The sequence below is a fragment of the Diabrotica virgifera genome, chromosome 1 (genome assembly GCF_917563875.1).
Source record: "Diabrotica virgifera virgifera chromosome 1, PGI_DIABVI_V3a".
Classification (NCBI taxonomy): Eukaryota; Metazoa; Arthropoda; class Insecta; order Coleoptera; family Chrysomelidae; genus Diabrotica; species Diabrotica virgifera.
In genome coordinates, this window is record NC_065443.1 from 128978743 (window position 1) to 128995334 (window position 16592).

The 16592-nt window shown below is 31.6% G+C and overlaps 1 protein-coding gene across 2 annotated transcripts in view; it reads right to left on the minus strand.

Moving 5' to 3' along the window:
• The window catches only part of LOC114332030 (transient receptor potential-gamma protein), a 673697-nt gene that overhangs the window by 66803 nt on the left and 590302 nt on the right, over window positions 1–16592 (minus strand). The gene's annotated exons all lie outside the window — the stretch shown is intronic.

The window sequence follows — 16592 nt, forward strand, 5'->3', positions numbered from 1 at the left end:
TGGATATACAGTGAGCACGTAAAGGTTGGAATAAATTCATTTTCTCAAGAATGGACAATTTTGGAAAAAAATCCCGAAACAGGTCAATTTTTATTTTTAAATTACGACTTTTTGGCAGACATATCATACTAGTGACGTCATCCATTTGGGCGTGATGACGTCATCGATGATATTTTTAAATGGGAATAGGGGTCGAATGATAGCTCATTTGAAAGGTAATTTAATTCTCTATTCAGTAATATAAGCATTTACAAAATTATTTATACAGGGTGTCCAATAAAACATTTTTTTAATTTAATTTATTGACATGAAAAGAAGAATGCATGTAATTTATTTAATCCAAAATACATTTTACTGCTCTCAGAAAACAGACAAAAATGTTTATTTGAAAAATATTCATTGCTTTTCGCTTAAACTAAATGTTTAAACTGTCGAGAGGAAGGTGGGTGGTGGCTTTGATATTGAATTTAAGCAAAAAACAATATTTATTTACCAAATAAACATTATTTCCTGTTTTTTGATAGCAGTAAAATGTACTGTGAGTTAAATAAATTACACACATTCTTCTTTTTATATCAATAAATTTAAATAAAAAAAAATTTTTTTGGACACTCTGTATAAATAAATATGTTAATGTTTATATTACTGAATAGATAATTAAATTACCTTTCAAATGAGCTATCACACGACCCCTATTCTCATTTAAAAAATTTTAAGATGACGTCATCACGCCCAGATGGGTGACGTCACTAGTATCATACATATGCCAAAAAGTCGCAATTTAAAAATAAAAATTGACCTGTTTTGGGATTTTTGTCCAAAATCGTCCATTCTCGAGAAAATGAATTTATTACAACCTTTACGTGCTCACTGTATGTATACTTCGTCCAATTTACTTACCGTTGAACGTCATCCGCGTCATAGCTTGTAACATGATACCAACACGAAATATTTAGGCGGTAAGTGTGTTCTTTTTTAGAATCATAATGATTTTAAAAAAGAACACACCTACCGCCTAAATATTTCGTGTTGGTATCATGTTACAAGCTATGACGCGGATGACGTGCAACGGTTAGTAAATTGGACGAAGTATATGTATATATGTATGTATGTCTGTGTATTTAAAAGTTAAACCGATTTGAATTTTTTTTCTGTGTTTGAAGAGGGGGTCATGGCCGATTCAGAACCGGTGTAGTTTGTGACTTTTGACCACCCATAAGCCAGCTAGAGGACTTGGTAGGTACAAAACGGCATATTTTTTGGGGGTACATATCTTCGGATCAAGAAGAGACAGGAGAACCGCAAATACACCAAATCAGTAGTGTTGAGTTAAGCTTTCAAATGGTGTCTAAGCCGTCAGGATCAGATATACACACAGCTCAGTATAGCCGAATAACTGAAAAACTATACTTTGAAAATTTTGGTTTTTCGACAATTACTCAAAATTTCAACCTACGAATTGCGCCAATAACTAAGCGTTTGTAGAAAGACTCTAGACGAATCTAACGGTGTATACGTCATATCCGGGAAAATTCGAATTTTCAAGTTATAGGCTTCATAAGTGTGATCAAATCTATTTCCTACGGGAAAAACGGTTTCTCAAGCTCAATAATTCCTGTAATAGCTTCAGTTGTCATACTTGACCTTAGATCCATCAGATACTACTGGGAAATACGTTTCAAACTCATGTTTACTGATCAAAATCGGTTAAGCCTTTTAGAAGTTATTAAGCTACAAAAGTATAATCCAATTAACGATTATTCCCGAAATGGTTTATGTAGTTGTAGTGATTACGACGCTAAATTTGATCTGGCAACGGGCAATCCGACCTTATTTACCGGTCATCTCAATATTTTTTTTCAATCTATTTCGAACAGAAAAAAATCTACTGTACATTCGATGGACACTAGATAATTTGGGAGATAATGCAACAAAGGTTACTATTTATAAAGCTTAACGAGTAATAGAGGAACATTGCATTCAACGTTATACGTTTAATTTATAAATAACTTTGAAAAACTCCCGATACAAGAATAAAAAACCGCTAAACGCCTTAAAAATGAGTGGCGCATACAATATTTCAGCTACAAAAGATCTGATATGAATATTACGTGGCGCGAAAATGTATTTTCATTTTGATTTAAAACAAAATTCTAGTTTTATTTTAAAAGATTTTTCCATATTTGCAAAATTGGAAGTAAACGCGCCACAAAAGAGTTTCAAAATTCAAACTGTATCAAAGTTACTCTTTTGTGGCGCGTTTACTTCAAATTTAGCAAATATTATGGAAAAATCTTAAAATAAAACTAGAATTTTGTTTTACATCAAAATGAAAATACATTTTGGCGCCACGTAATATTTATATCAGATCTTTTGTAGCTGGAATATTGTATGTGCCACTCATTTTTAAGGCGTTTAGCGGTTTTTTAATCTTGTTACATATTACTCCAAACTCATCGCGAACAATAATGCAACTATGACCGAACGACTACATACACAAAGATACCAAATCTATAAAAATCGAAAGAGGAATTAGACAGGGAGACACGTTATCTCCCAAACTCTTTACGGCAGTACTTAAACATGCTTTCAAACAATTCGAGTTGGGACGCCAAAGGAACTAATGTTAACGGCGATAGGCTCTCCCACATACGATTCGCGGATGACATAGTTCTTACAACTTAAAGATTAGAACTACAGTTTATTCACATACCATATATTATGCACTGGATGTAAATATTAGTTGACAGCGATGCCGTTACCACCAACGAACGAGGTGGCTATTTGGTTAAGGTTTTGGATATTTTTGGATAACAGTTACTTATATAATCGCGTAAATTATTCATTAATTTAAATAATAAGATTATTTTTTTACTATCTATGCATTCAGTGATTACAATAATTTATATACTATACAATAAAATCTAGTTATCGAGAAAAGAGAAAAAGTGATAAAGTGATATTAATAATATAGATACTGTTACTATGGAACGAATAGATACTTTTGAACACCTTTAACAAGTAAAATCTTTAAACTTAGTATATGCTTACTTAGTTACACACCGTCTGTAAAAAAGTTGGTTTAAACACATATTTTGAAAAAACTGCCAAAAAGTCCAAAAGTCCAAAAAAATCCAAAACTCGACTGCCACGAAATAGCATTGGTTCATAAATATAAATACTTAGGTCATGAAATCCAAATTGCCAGGGATAATCAAACTGCCAAACTGTAAATAAGAATCACCTTAGCATGGGCAGAATATGGAGTTCTATCAGACATCTTCAAGAGCAACAAGCCAAATTATTTAAAAAAGAAGACGTTCTAGCAATGTGTACTTCCTGTCATGACTGACACAGCGCCGAAACAATATCCTTAACCCAGACCACAGTAACCAAACTTAGAGTGGCCCAAAGAAGAATGGAACGGTCTCTACTTGGACTGCCTCTCAGAGACATGGTTAGAAACGAGGAAATCAGAAGAAGGACAGGTGTCACAAATGTCATAGAGCGAATAGCATAGCTGAAGTGGAATTGGGCGGGCCATGTCGCCGTCGTCAGAATGAACTACGGGAGATGGACCTAAAAATTACAGTGTGAAGACCACGAGCAGACAGAAAATTAGAAGTAGACCGCCTACACGATAGACAGACGACGTCAAAAGTGCCACTGGGAATTGGGTGCAGTCAAGATAGAGAGAACTAGAAAAAATTAGGGGAGGCTTATGTTCAACTTTACCAAATATAACCAACTCCGGTCTCCCCTACAGAGCACGTGTACAGAAAACGCAACGGGGATAACGAGTAATATTCATAACATTTATTGGTATTCATTCAAAAATTCAAGTAACTTCAACGACAATTTACGAGAATGGCAATAATACCAATATGAGAATAAAAAGCCTTATTTATGAATTTATTTAAAAAACCGTTAGTCCATTGACTCACGGTTTTTGCTCCACATCGCACACATCTTATGGAAAATATAATGTCACTCAAATTCAATAAAATTTATACGATTAGATTCGTTTTAAATTAACGATCAATTCTTATCATTGCGCCAACTCTTAATTATGATTAATTACGGCGCAAATTGCAATTAAAGTTTATCGAAATCACATTTTTGGAGTCCATAAAATGTTAGTTACAATCATTATTGCTCTGAGTGCTATTCATAACAGCTTAAATCCCGCTGGGCCTAAGCGGATTAGTAAAACTAATCCGCTGATTTATGGCGTACCGAAAATCTGGGTATTTTAAAATATTTTTTCTCTCTCTAACTTATGTACCTACCCATTTGATTTCAGATTTATTTATATCAATTTCTGCTCTTATTTTTGAAAATAGAGAGTTGGCGCAATGATAAGATTTGATCGTTAATTTAAAACGAATCTATTGGTATAAATTTTATTGAATTTGAGTGACATTATATTTTCCATAAGATGTGTGCGATGTCCGTTTGAAGAACCGTTTGGATTGACATGAAATTTGGCATACACATAGCTAACATGTCAAAGAAAAAAAGTGATATTGTGCCGATGTGTGCTTTTCTCCTGGGGGCGAGTTTCACCCCTACTCGGGGTTGAAAAAATATACGTTCAAAATAAGTACGGAAATGAATAAAATGACTAATTCTAAGTAACTTTTGTTCTATGGCGTTTTTCACTAAGTTAGTACTTTTCGAGTTATTTGCGAGTGAATATGTTCATTTTTCAACACGTTTTTAGACGGATTTTCGCGTTTTATATGTATTCAATTTTAAAGTGTATAAAAAACCTTTCTTTTTGTTTTTCAAGAAAGTCTCTAACATCAAAAGTAAGCAAGTTGCGCTCAAAATAATGTGGGTCCTTTTTTTGGTAAACAAAATCTAGAAAATTATTCACTAATTAGCAACTCAAATGAAATTCCTCGTTACCGCTTCACAAGTTGTTTTAGTTATGTATTATTTATATGATCTGAAGTTTCGTCGGTTCAAAGTGCTTATTTTTCAAAGTGCTATTCGTTCAAGCCATTTCAACTAAATCCCTTTCAAAAATAAGAACTTTGAACCAATGAAACTTACAGATCATATAAACAGTACATACACAAGTGAAGTAACTTGTGAAACGTTAACAATTAATTTCATTTAGGATGCTAATTAAAGGGTATTTTTTACCAATAAAAAGTGACCAACTTTATTTTGAGCATAACTTGCTTACTTTTGATGCTAGAAACTTTCTAAATAAACAAAAATACAACTTTTTTCAAATACTTTAACAAAGTTGTAATGAAATTTTCAAAGAAACTGCTTAATTTTTTGGTTATTTCACGATAAAATATTCGATTTGGAATTTGACAGATACTAAACTATATTTCATTAATTACAAATTTGCTTCTGCTGGGTCTAGAGGCCTCTTGCATACACCATTTTTTTAACAAAAATACGAGAACCTTTGTAAAAGGTATAATATTTAAAATTCCCTAAATAAGGGTTACATTATTATGGGTAACCTAAATAAGGTTAAACCTTATTTAGGTAATAATTTACCGTGAGTGAATGGACTACGCCTGTTTTTCTAAATCTATTATAGTGACCTTGATAAATTAATAAATTCCTTTTTGACGAATACTGTTATTCAATAACTACATTATTAGACTATTCTCCCATGGGAATATACTGTTACCTCATCACTTTTTTGGTCATGATTCCATTCATTAATTAAATCCATTATCAATATTTTTCATTAAAAAAAGTAATTGTTTGCGCACCTGATAAATTATAATAAAATAAAATTTTTAATGAAAAGCTCATATATTTCATATTTTAATTTATTTAAAAATAAATTTACAATTTATTGCTATATATAGCTATATATGTTTTGCTCTAATTAGTAATTTTCTACGAACATAATATAAACATATGAAAATATATTTCACTTCTTTTTTCAACAATATAGATATTTTTCAACTATGTAGATATAGTCCTGTCGCCAGGGGGGGTACAACGGCCTCGTTAATTCAGATGGACTTACCCAAGTTTTTTTTATGTATTTTGACCCGTAGAACCCGAATTTTTTGGGTAACAGTTGATCCGGATGTCGATAAGATTGTTATAGACCAAGAACTTGAGGAATCAAATAACAGCGATTTTTGGCAAAACAAAACAATATTTTGTATTTTTTGGGTCATTTTAAGCAAAAAATATTTCTACAAGTTTTTTAGTAGGATGCACAGTTTTCGAGATAAACGCGGTTGAACTTTCAAAAAATCGAAAAACTGCAATTTTTAAACCCGAATAACTTTTGATTAAAAAATAAAATAGCAATTCTGCTTAGCGCCTTTGAAAGTTCAAGTCAAATTATGTCGGTTTTGATTATATGCATTGCTAAAAATTTATTGTGTTATTGTTAAACAAAGCTACAAACAACTAGTGCGTGAGTGATGTTTCTATGATTTCTCATTTAAAATCGAACGAGTAGGTAGAATAGGTACTAGTGCAATCAAGACTATTTCTACGTTACATGCGTTAAAACGCATGTAAAAGCACGGGAAACCCTACGTGTTTATAGCTTTGTTAAACAATAAAAAAATAAATTTTTACCAACGCAAATAATCAAAACCGATATAATTTGACTTAAACTTTCAAATGCGGTAAGCAGACTTGCTATTTTATTTTTTAATCAAAAGTTATTCGGGTTCAAAAATTGCAATTTTTCGATTTTTTTAAAGTTCAACCGCGTTTATCTCGAAAACTGTGCATCCTACGAAAAAACTTGTAGAAATATTTTTTACTTAAAATGGCCCAAAAAATACAAAATATTGTTTTGTTTTGCCAAAAATCGCTGTTATTTGATTCCTCAAGTTCTTGGTCTATAACAATCTTATCGACATCCGGATCAACTGTTACCCAAAAAATTCGTGTTCTACGGGTCAAAATACATAAAAATAACTTGAGTAAGTCCATCTGAATTAACGAGGCCGTTGTACCCCCCCTGGCGACAGGACTAATAGAAAAACAAAGAATATTTTTAAATAATAAATAATGTTTTATTTGGTTTATTACAATTTTATTACAAAATATTAACACATTTTACCACTTATATCAGCGATTCTCAACCTGTGGGGCGCGCCCCCCTAGGGAGGCGCGCTTTTAATAATGGGGGGGGGGGGAGCGTGAGCATATAAAAAATACACCAACATCATTAACTAATTTACTAAAATCAAAACAAAACAAAATTGTGACAAAATAAAAAATAAAATACACATGATCACTGAATAGGAGTTATAATCATAAAGAGCACTCAATACTAAAAAGTAAGATTTTACTGTTTTTTGTCAAAATTATTGAACGAGGGGGCGCGGTGAAAATAATTATGGAAGATTGGGTCGCAAAGGGTAAAAGGTTGAGAAACGCTGACTTATATCGATTTTATGCATATTTATAGTCGTTCGTTTGCAATCATTAATACAAATTCATATCGGCAGATGGGCTTCCTAATTTTTCATTTATTTTTAGCCTAAATCCTTCAGATCCTATTAAACCATAATTAGACCAATAGTATTTTATAGGGAGGACTAGGATCCTGTAGGGAGGACGTGGTACAAATGTGAGTCTACATCAAGATCGTATTGTAGTCTTATGTTTTGTGAACATTTTGTTTTTTGAATGTCCCTGATACCTTCAGAAACAAAAAAATATACGGTTTTGTAATTTAACATGTGCTTTAACCGAAATATAAAGTTTGAGACAGCTTACAGGGAGGAAAAAGCAAAAAGGTGGATATGCATCAATATTAAGTTGTAGTCTTTTTATCTGCGAATATTTTATTATTTTAATTTCTCTGATATCTTTAATAACAAAGAAACTAGAAGGTTTTACTTTTTATTATGTGTTATAACTTACGACATGCGATACGCGAGGAAGCCGTGTCTACTCCTTACATATAGTGCGAAAGGAACAGATTGTTTAAAGAAAAAAAATCTGTGTAATGATAATCCCTCGGTATTTATAGAGCCTCCACGTAGACACAAAATCCGTACATATTTTCAAGGAAATTCCACCAAAAAAAATTACAGAACCTCCATTAAACAATCCCGTCTTTCTTATGTTGCGCTGTGCATACCGCTTACCTGGACGACAAATAACTCTTATAGGTGTTGATAAGAACTGTTTACCTTATGTGCCTTTCTGTTTTTAAAGTTTTGTTAACAGCTATTTTTTATTGTTAATTTAGTTTTGTTTCAGTTAGAACACATGTTAGAGAGTAAAACCACCTATCTTCTTTATTACCAAAGATATCAGAGACATTCAAAAAACAAAATATTCACAAAACATAAGGCTACAATCCGGTTCTGACTCACGGGCGCCCATATAAAAATTTTCAGGGGGCCACACGTGAAGATTTTGCACATTATATTTTGTATACTTTGGATAACCATATTTAACAGCACCCGAAAAGCTAGGGGTGACCACGGCCCCCCTGCCCATGGGTATGGGCGCCCACGGTTCTGACGTATACTCACATTTGTACCTCGTCCTCCCTACAGGGCGTCTCAAACTTAACATAAGAAAAACATTACTTTTCTTTCACCCGGTATAAGTACAAAAAAGAAGTTTGAGTAAACTTTTGCACAACTGTGTAAATACTAAAGAAAAATCTAAAATAATAAAAAAAATAGCGGAATCCGTTGATCTGTTCACGAAAAAATCAACTATGAAAATGAGCATAATTTTCTGCATCCCTAACTTTCGACGAGGAGTTTAATTTCAAAAATCTTTTTAACTGTACGATGTATCGGACACCAATGTGTTATATAAGTATCTCCTAGCATCTTAGGTATTTCCTAAGATCTTAGGTTATTTTAGTTTTATACGTATAATAGCACAGCAATTGTTGCATCTTCTTCATATCACTGAATCACTGGTGTCGCTCGTCTGATGGCCTTGTTTTCCTTTCCCTTTGTACTCCCGTTACGTGTCTTCGAACTAAATTTCCTATAATACCCTGTCAACACCAATAACATTATTGTAGTGCGTCTTTGTAGAACAGTTTTGTTCTTTGTGTGTGTCTCTACTTCGAACTTATGTGTCACACTCAAACTTAATGGAACTATAATAGGCCAGGTAAGTAACATTATAGTCCACAAAAATAAGGTAAAAAAGTACAATGTTGGGAACTTGGAGATTCTGAAAAGTTTTTTGAGATTTTTGGACCACAATAACTAAAATCTATATGTTCCTGCAGTGGATTGGGTGGACTTTTGAAATTATTAACAATTGATGGCCAATAATAATGCATCATTTTAAGGACTTTCGTGTACCAGTAAAAACGTAAAAAGTAAAACATTTCAACAAATTTGAAGGTAATTATAAGATAAAATATGTTTAAAATGGCAATTTCTTGCAATTAAACAGTTTGAATAACTTTTGGATATCCCCGGGAAAAATTATTTTTCATATGCAAATAGCTGGTAAGTTTAAAAAAAGTTGTCCCTACGATAGTCCCCAAGGTCAAATCGGCGATATCAAAAGATGACGTCATGCTATAAAATATCTCCGGTTCTTCTTGATGGGATTTAACTTTTCTTTTTACAGTTCGCATGTATTCTTTACATACATTAAGAATACGTTGCTTGTTAATAAATTTAAGGTTAACTTAACCTTATGATTTTTTTTTTTAAATTACTGAAAAAAAATATTTGAGGACAATTTTTGTAAATCTACAATAACTAAATATGGTAAACATGTAATCTTATAAATATTTATAGCTGTACGTAAATAATATTGTATTGAAATATGAACAAATTTATTTTTATCAATTATTTTCAACAATTGATTAAAATAATTTCAAGTGTAAGTCATATATTCCAATGTTTTACACTAAAAATTATTTTAATGGTAGGGCAGCTCTAGCAGGGATTTCACGCCTACCATATATGGACTCTTAATACAGGGGCGTCCGTTGGGGACAGTCCGTAAAAAAATCATTGCTTAGGAAAACTCGAAAACGTCAAATTAAAACAAGGTAATTAAAGTACATGAAAAACAGTGTATATTTAAAAAATCTGACGATTTAAGCGGGACGTAAGAAAATGGGCGAGTCACAAAATTTCACAAAAAGCGTATATAACATCGAATCGAAAAACTTAAAAATACGTGCTCAATACTTATCAAAAATTTATCGATTGATACCAAACACGACACCCCAAGGAGTGAGGTGGGGGGTAACTTTAAAATTTTAAATAGGAACCACCCAATATTTTGCGAAATGAACGTCAGACTGAAAATCTGAAAAATACGTATTCAATATTTTTCAAAAATCTATCGCATGGCACCAAACACGACCCTCCCACAGAGGAGTGGGGGTTACTTTAAAATCTTAAAACTTTTATTCAAAACACTTTTTCGAATTATGGATAGATGGCGCTATAATCGGAAAAAACGTTTTTGAAAATAAAAAGAATGTGTGTGTACTTTGTACGCACGTAAGAAGTTATACTTCTATTATATGATTTAAACGAAATTAATATACTTTTTATTTATATTTTGTTTAAATATTAAACTAATTTATACTTACTACTTCTCAAACATTTTTATTAGAACAGTGCCAAAAATTAAAATAATAAAAGAATAAAACACACACAAACACATTAAACAAGCCACAAATGATGTCTGAACATTAATTGTCGAAATTTCTTTTAACTAAATACGTATTTTCTGAAAATACAATTATATAATAAATATACTTACAATCATAAAATGTATTAAAAAAAACAAAAAAAAGTTTCTATTGGGACTCGAACCAGCGCTGATAAGCGCGGTTGGTATTGGAATTCATTCGCCTTCAACGCTTAGCCACGGACACTATGTGTCATTATTTACGAAGATCGACTAACTAAACGGATTAGGTAAACTTGTGATATTTTGATATTTTGAAAATTGATCAAATTACTTTAATTTTGAATTGAAATGATTTAGAATTGAAAAAATACAACAAAACATAGAGTAAGAAAACAATATATTAGGTGAATATTGATAGAAATTTTGATGGTAATCAAATTATATAAATAAAAGTATTACATAAAACTATGTATTTTGGCAGATCAAATAGGTAGGTTTATACCCATGATACATTAACAATTATTACGTACCTGTTGCTTTTAAAAACTATTTAAAAGTCATTACAATATTATAAACTTTTTTGTTTCTGTCCTCACAGCAATAAAACTAATATATTATACATTTGTTTACCTTTACCTTTACCTCCAAACCACAGCTGTCCTACAGCTGCCATATCGGATAATTTTTGACATGTCATTTGAACATCCAATCAGAACAAAGTTATAATGCGCATGCGCCGGGCTGATAGGTTTTAACATATAAAAAATCACCCTCTATCGCCGGTAAAGAAGTATAACTTCAAAAAATTAAATTAAAAAATGGAAAATCTCCACTAAACTGGAAAACAACTTAACTTTTTTGATTTTAGGACCTAACCTTCACAACTCAATAGGTCCCCATGACGCTTTAGTAACTCTCATGGAGCATCTAATGCTCCCCTACTATACAAAATCGTTAATTTTTTTGTCGAAAATTATTTAAACAATTTACATGATCAATTGACCATTAAATCTATTAACAAAAGGCACATTCTTCATATAGGAAAAGAGTACATACAAATTAAAAAAGAAATGTCAAAATCCATCTACAAAAACCGGAGAAATAGTTTATAGCGCGAATTTTAAAGTACCCCCTGTACTCAAAGATAAACTAATTGGAGCTCCAAATTTTAAATCTTTTTTAGACGACTCTGGTTAAAGGCAATATTTTTCAAATCTGGTAATAACATAATTGAAAAGCAATTACCGTAGGATAATTTTTTCTTTTTCTTCTTTTTAAAGTGCCCTCTCCTTAATGGAGATTGGCTACTACAATTGCAAACTCATCTCTCTCTTCAGCTGTTCTTAATAACTATTCAAAATTTAGCCCTGTGCATTGTCGGATGTTTCTTAGCCACGATAATTCTCTTCCTTCCTAGTTCTCTCTTTCCCTCGATATTTCTTTTCACTATTAGTTGAGCATATTGATACTTATTATTTCTCAGTATGCAGCCTAGGTATAATGTTTTTCTAACTTTCACTGTGTTGAAAAGTTCTCGTTTCTTGCCTATTCTATGCAGCACTTCTTTGTTTGAGAATGCGATGTCTCCAATTTATTTAAGGTTCATGTTTTAAGGGTCCACGTCTTAACTAGATACATAGAGAAGAGTTGACCAGACCATTTTGATTAACGTAGTCGACTTTCGAGTTTTATTAGAGAATCGCATAGCAGTCTTTTGATTTTTTGTCCTGTTATATTTTCTATCTTATTTTTAGATCAGGAGTTAGACCGATATTGATCCAACATGCCACGTACTTAAACTTATTGACCTGTTCTAAAATGTGTCCGTTTATTGGGCAAGGTTGAGATATATTTTGACTTCTTCGGATTGACATCACTGTGGTTTTCTTAACGATTAACTTTTTTTATAATCTATGAAAAATGTCAACTATTCGAATATGTAAAAACAATTAGACAAGGCGAAAACGGCGGGTTCGTTAGAAAAAATATTCCCAAGAGATTTTTTTGCATAATCAGATTCGTGAGACATCCCAGAATAAGGTTCAAGAAGTCGCCCACGTGAAAAGTAGTCCAATTTTTTTTAACAATTTTTTTTAATCAAATTGCAAAAATCAATATTTTTGGCCCGTACAAATTTTTGTAAGGTTTTTTGAACCATTCTGGACAAAAAATGTTTCTTGTAATTTTTCTCTAAAGTTGATCGTTTTCGAGTTATAAACAATTTAAAATTGAAAAAAAAAAAACGAAAAATGGCGATTTTCGAGGCTTAATAAATTGGTTAAAAGTTATTATTATGAAAGTCAGAAAGTGACTAAATCAAAGTTTAAAGCCCCCCTACAAGATCCTGAAGAAATTTTTGTCATAAATTTATTACTAAGCTGTTATTTTTAAGTAATAATAATGAGCGCCAGCACGTATTAGGTGGCCGTCTATGGTGAGTGCGAGAGAGATGCCATTCCGGCAGTCCAATGGGGCATCTTACTCGCACTCACATTTACAGCCGCGTCAATACGCTTTTACGGCTTATTGTTAATAATTAAAAATAACAGCTTAGTAATAAATTAATGACACAAATTTCTTTAGGATCACGTAGGGGGGCTTTAAACTTTGATTTAGTCACTTTCTGGCTTTCATAATAATAATTTTTAACCAATTTATTAAGCTTGAAAATCGCCATTTTTCGTTTTTTTTTTCAATTTTAAATTGCTTATAACTCGAAAACAATCAACTTTAGAGAAAAATTATAACAGACTTTTTTGTCCGGAAATGTCTCAAAAACCTAAAAAAATTAGTCCAGATCAAAAATAACAATTTTTGCAGTTTGATTAAAAAAATTGTTAAAAAAATTTGGACCACTTTTCATTTGGGCGACTTCTTGAACCTTATTCTGGGGTGTATTACAAAAAATGTGATTATGCAAAAAAATTTCATGGGTAGGTATATTTTTTCCAACGAACCCGCCGTTTTCGCCTTGTCTAAATAGCGAAAAGGTTAATCTGAATGTTTATAAGCAATAAATTGCAAAGCTTTTGCAATGTTGGAAATGGTTTTTTCTAACTTCTTATAAAATCTTCTCAGAGAATAGAATAACTCTGTCACTTACATAATATGTTATCCGTACTATCATTGTAAGTAAATTTTTTTTCTGACTTATGTTATTGCAAAAAAAGTTGTTTGGGATCATTTTCCAGTAGAAAATTGTTAAAATAAACTTAATACACATACTTCTCCAACATATTTCAATTTCACTTAACAAATACCGAAGAACACAATTTTCTTTCATTTTCCCTACCAGCATATAATAATGGAAGTAATACCATCTGACAATTTTCCACTTAAAGCTTTAAGATCCGCAAATAAAAGCAAACTTCAAGTTCCATTCCGCATCATTAGCTGGAAAAACCTAGGGCTTTAAGTAAAGGGAAAGAAAAACACTGGGAAAAATAAAAGGGATGTCAGATAAGAGTTGCAATCGAGTTGTGGAAAGTTTTCCTTTTGGGAACTTATTATTAACCAACTTCTCACTTAAAGACAAATATAAGGTTAGAATGTGCATAGTAAATACAGTGCTATATACACACAACCAAACTTATATGGAATCATCTGATATTTTTTATCATTTTAAGTGAATTAATACTAGATTAAATTTACTTTCATGGCACCTCTCCGGAGCCTAACAGGTCATAGAACCAAATCAACATACCTGCGAGCTATTAAAGTTAGTTGGATGAAAATTAAAGGATTTTTTTACCGATCATAATTCCTCTCCAGAGCACGACCCTTCCTCTCTTATATTTATGAACAAATCTGCAAGTTTCCGTTCTTGCTTGTCTTCTTTGCCCCCTAAGTACATGAATTCCTTAATCATCTGATTTTACACATCCTACTTTCATTTGAAAATAGCACACTATTCCAATTTCCAATGTTCCAGTTTTGGCGTTGAAGACACCAATTTACGTGATCAATCTTATGCTGCCTGGTTTACTCTGGATGCCGTAAGCATCTAAACATTCCGTATATGTATTTGGAACCTAGGAGTTTTCTATTGGTTCGTTGCAGCACGCGGTCATATTTTAACCAATAGGCGGCGAGCTCCCAAACGCATATACGGAATGATATTCGGTTCCAAATTCATATACGGAATGTTAAATATTCGTACATCGAAAAAGATAAGTTTTTATTAGAGTCTGTTAAAAGCAGATTAATTTTAAAATACTTGTTACTGTATTATTATTAAACAATTATAGTATTTGGAATGTTATTTGGTGCGAAATTCATATACGGTATGTTAAATATTCGTAAAACAAAAAGATGATTTTTATTAAAACCAATTAAAATGAGACTGGTTTTTAATAATATATTATGCAACGAGCATTTAATGATGGACATTATGAAGCGAGTATAAGGGACACGAAACAAGCCGCCTAGCGTCGAGATTCATAGAGTAGCATAGAGTACGAGCTTCATAATGATAATTAAATGCAAGTTGTTTACACGATTTTTTCTATGATCATTCACAAAAAAATATATTCAAATTTATTAATTTTGTAACGCAAACAAATTAAGTAGTTTGTCAGTCTGAACATATTGAGAACTGTCAAAGAGTTATTCTCCATTGGTTACTGCGCGTGTGCCACCTTTATCGCGAATGTCATATCGCGATATTATTGGTTAATAATCTGTATCCTAATGAAAATATGTATCATAATTAAGTTCATTATGATACAGTTAGTGACATCATAATTGATATATTATAGTATGAGAATAGAAAAATTATTGTTAATGTATTATTAAAGATCCACAAGGAAAAAGGTTTTACTGTAGTTGGCTGTATACCATATAATACAAAAAAAAACGAATAAAGTCCTTTATAAAAAGTCTATATTTAAAATCACAGAACTAGTTTTAGATTGATTGACCAATCATCATCAGTGCTTTCCTAAAATGATTACAACGTGATAAAATGATGCAAAGGTTTTAAAATTTTGACTACGTTTAAAAAAGTCGTAGGTTATACCTACTCACGTGTCCTTACCATGCTAACCACCAAAATATAATATTACAAATTTTATTTACATATATTACATAATTACAAATATTTTGGTGGTTAGCATGTAAGATCACGTGAGTATAACGTACAACTTTTTCTAACCGTAGTCAAAATTTTAAAACCTTTGCACCATTTTATAAGGTTACATTCATTTTAGGAAAGCACTGATGATGATTGGTCAACCAATCGAAAACTAGTTCTGTGATGTAGCCCTTTTTAGGAATTTTAAATATATACCTTTTATAAAGGACTTTATTCGTTTTTTTGTATTATATGGTATACAGCCAACTACAGGAAAACCTTTTTCCTTATTGATCTTTAATAATACATTAACAATAATTTTTCTATTCTCATGTTGAATATATTTTTTTTGTGAACGATCATAGAAAAAATCGTGTATACAACTTGCATTTAATTATCATTATGAAGCTCGTACTCTATACGAAACTCGCCGCTAGGTGGCTCGTTTCGTATCCCTTATACTTGCTTCATAATGACCATCATTAAATATACTAATAAAAATGTATAATAAAATGTATAATAAAATGTATAATAAAATGTATATAAAATGTATAATATACTATTAAAAACCAGTCTCATTTTAACTGGCTTTAATAAAAGTCGTCTTTTTATTCTAAGAATATTTAACATACCGTATATGAATTTCGCACCAAATAACATTCCAAATACTATAATTGTTTTATTTCTATTTAATAATACAGTAACAAGTATTTTAAAATTAATCTCCTTTTAGCAGACTCTAATAAAAACTTATCTTTTTCGGTGTACGAATATTTAACATTCCGTATATGAATTTGGAACCGATTAACATTCCGTATATGCATTTGGGACTTCGCCGCCTATTGGTTAAAATATGACCACGTGCTGCAACGAACCAATAGAAAACTCCTAGGTTCCAAATACATATACGGAATTTTTAGATGCA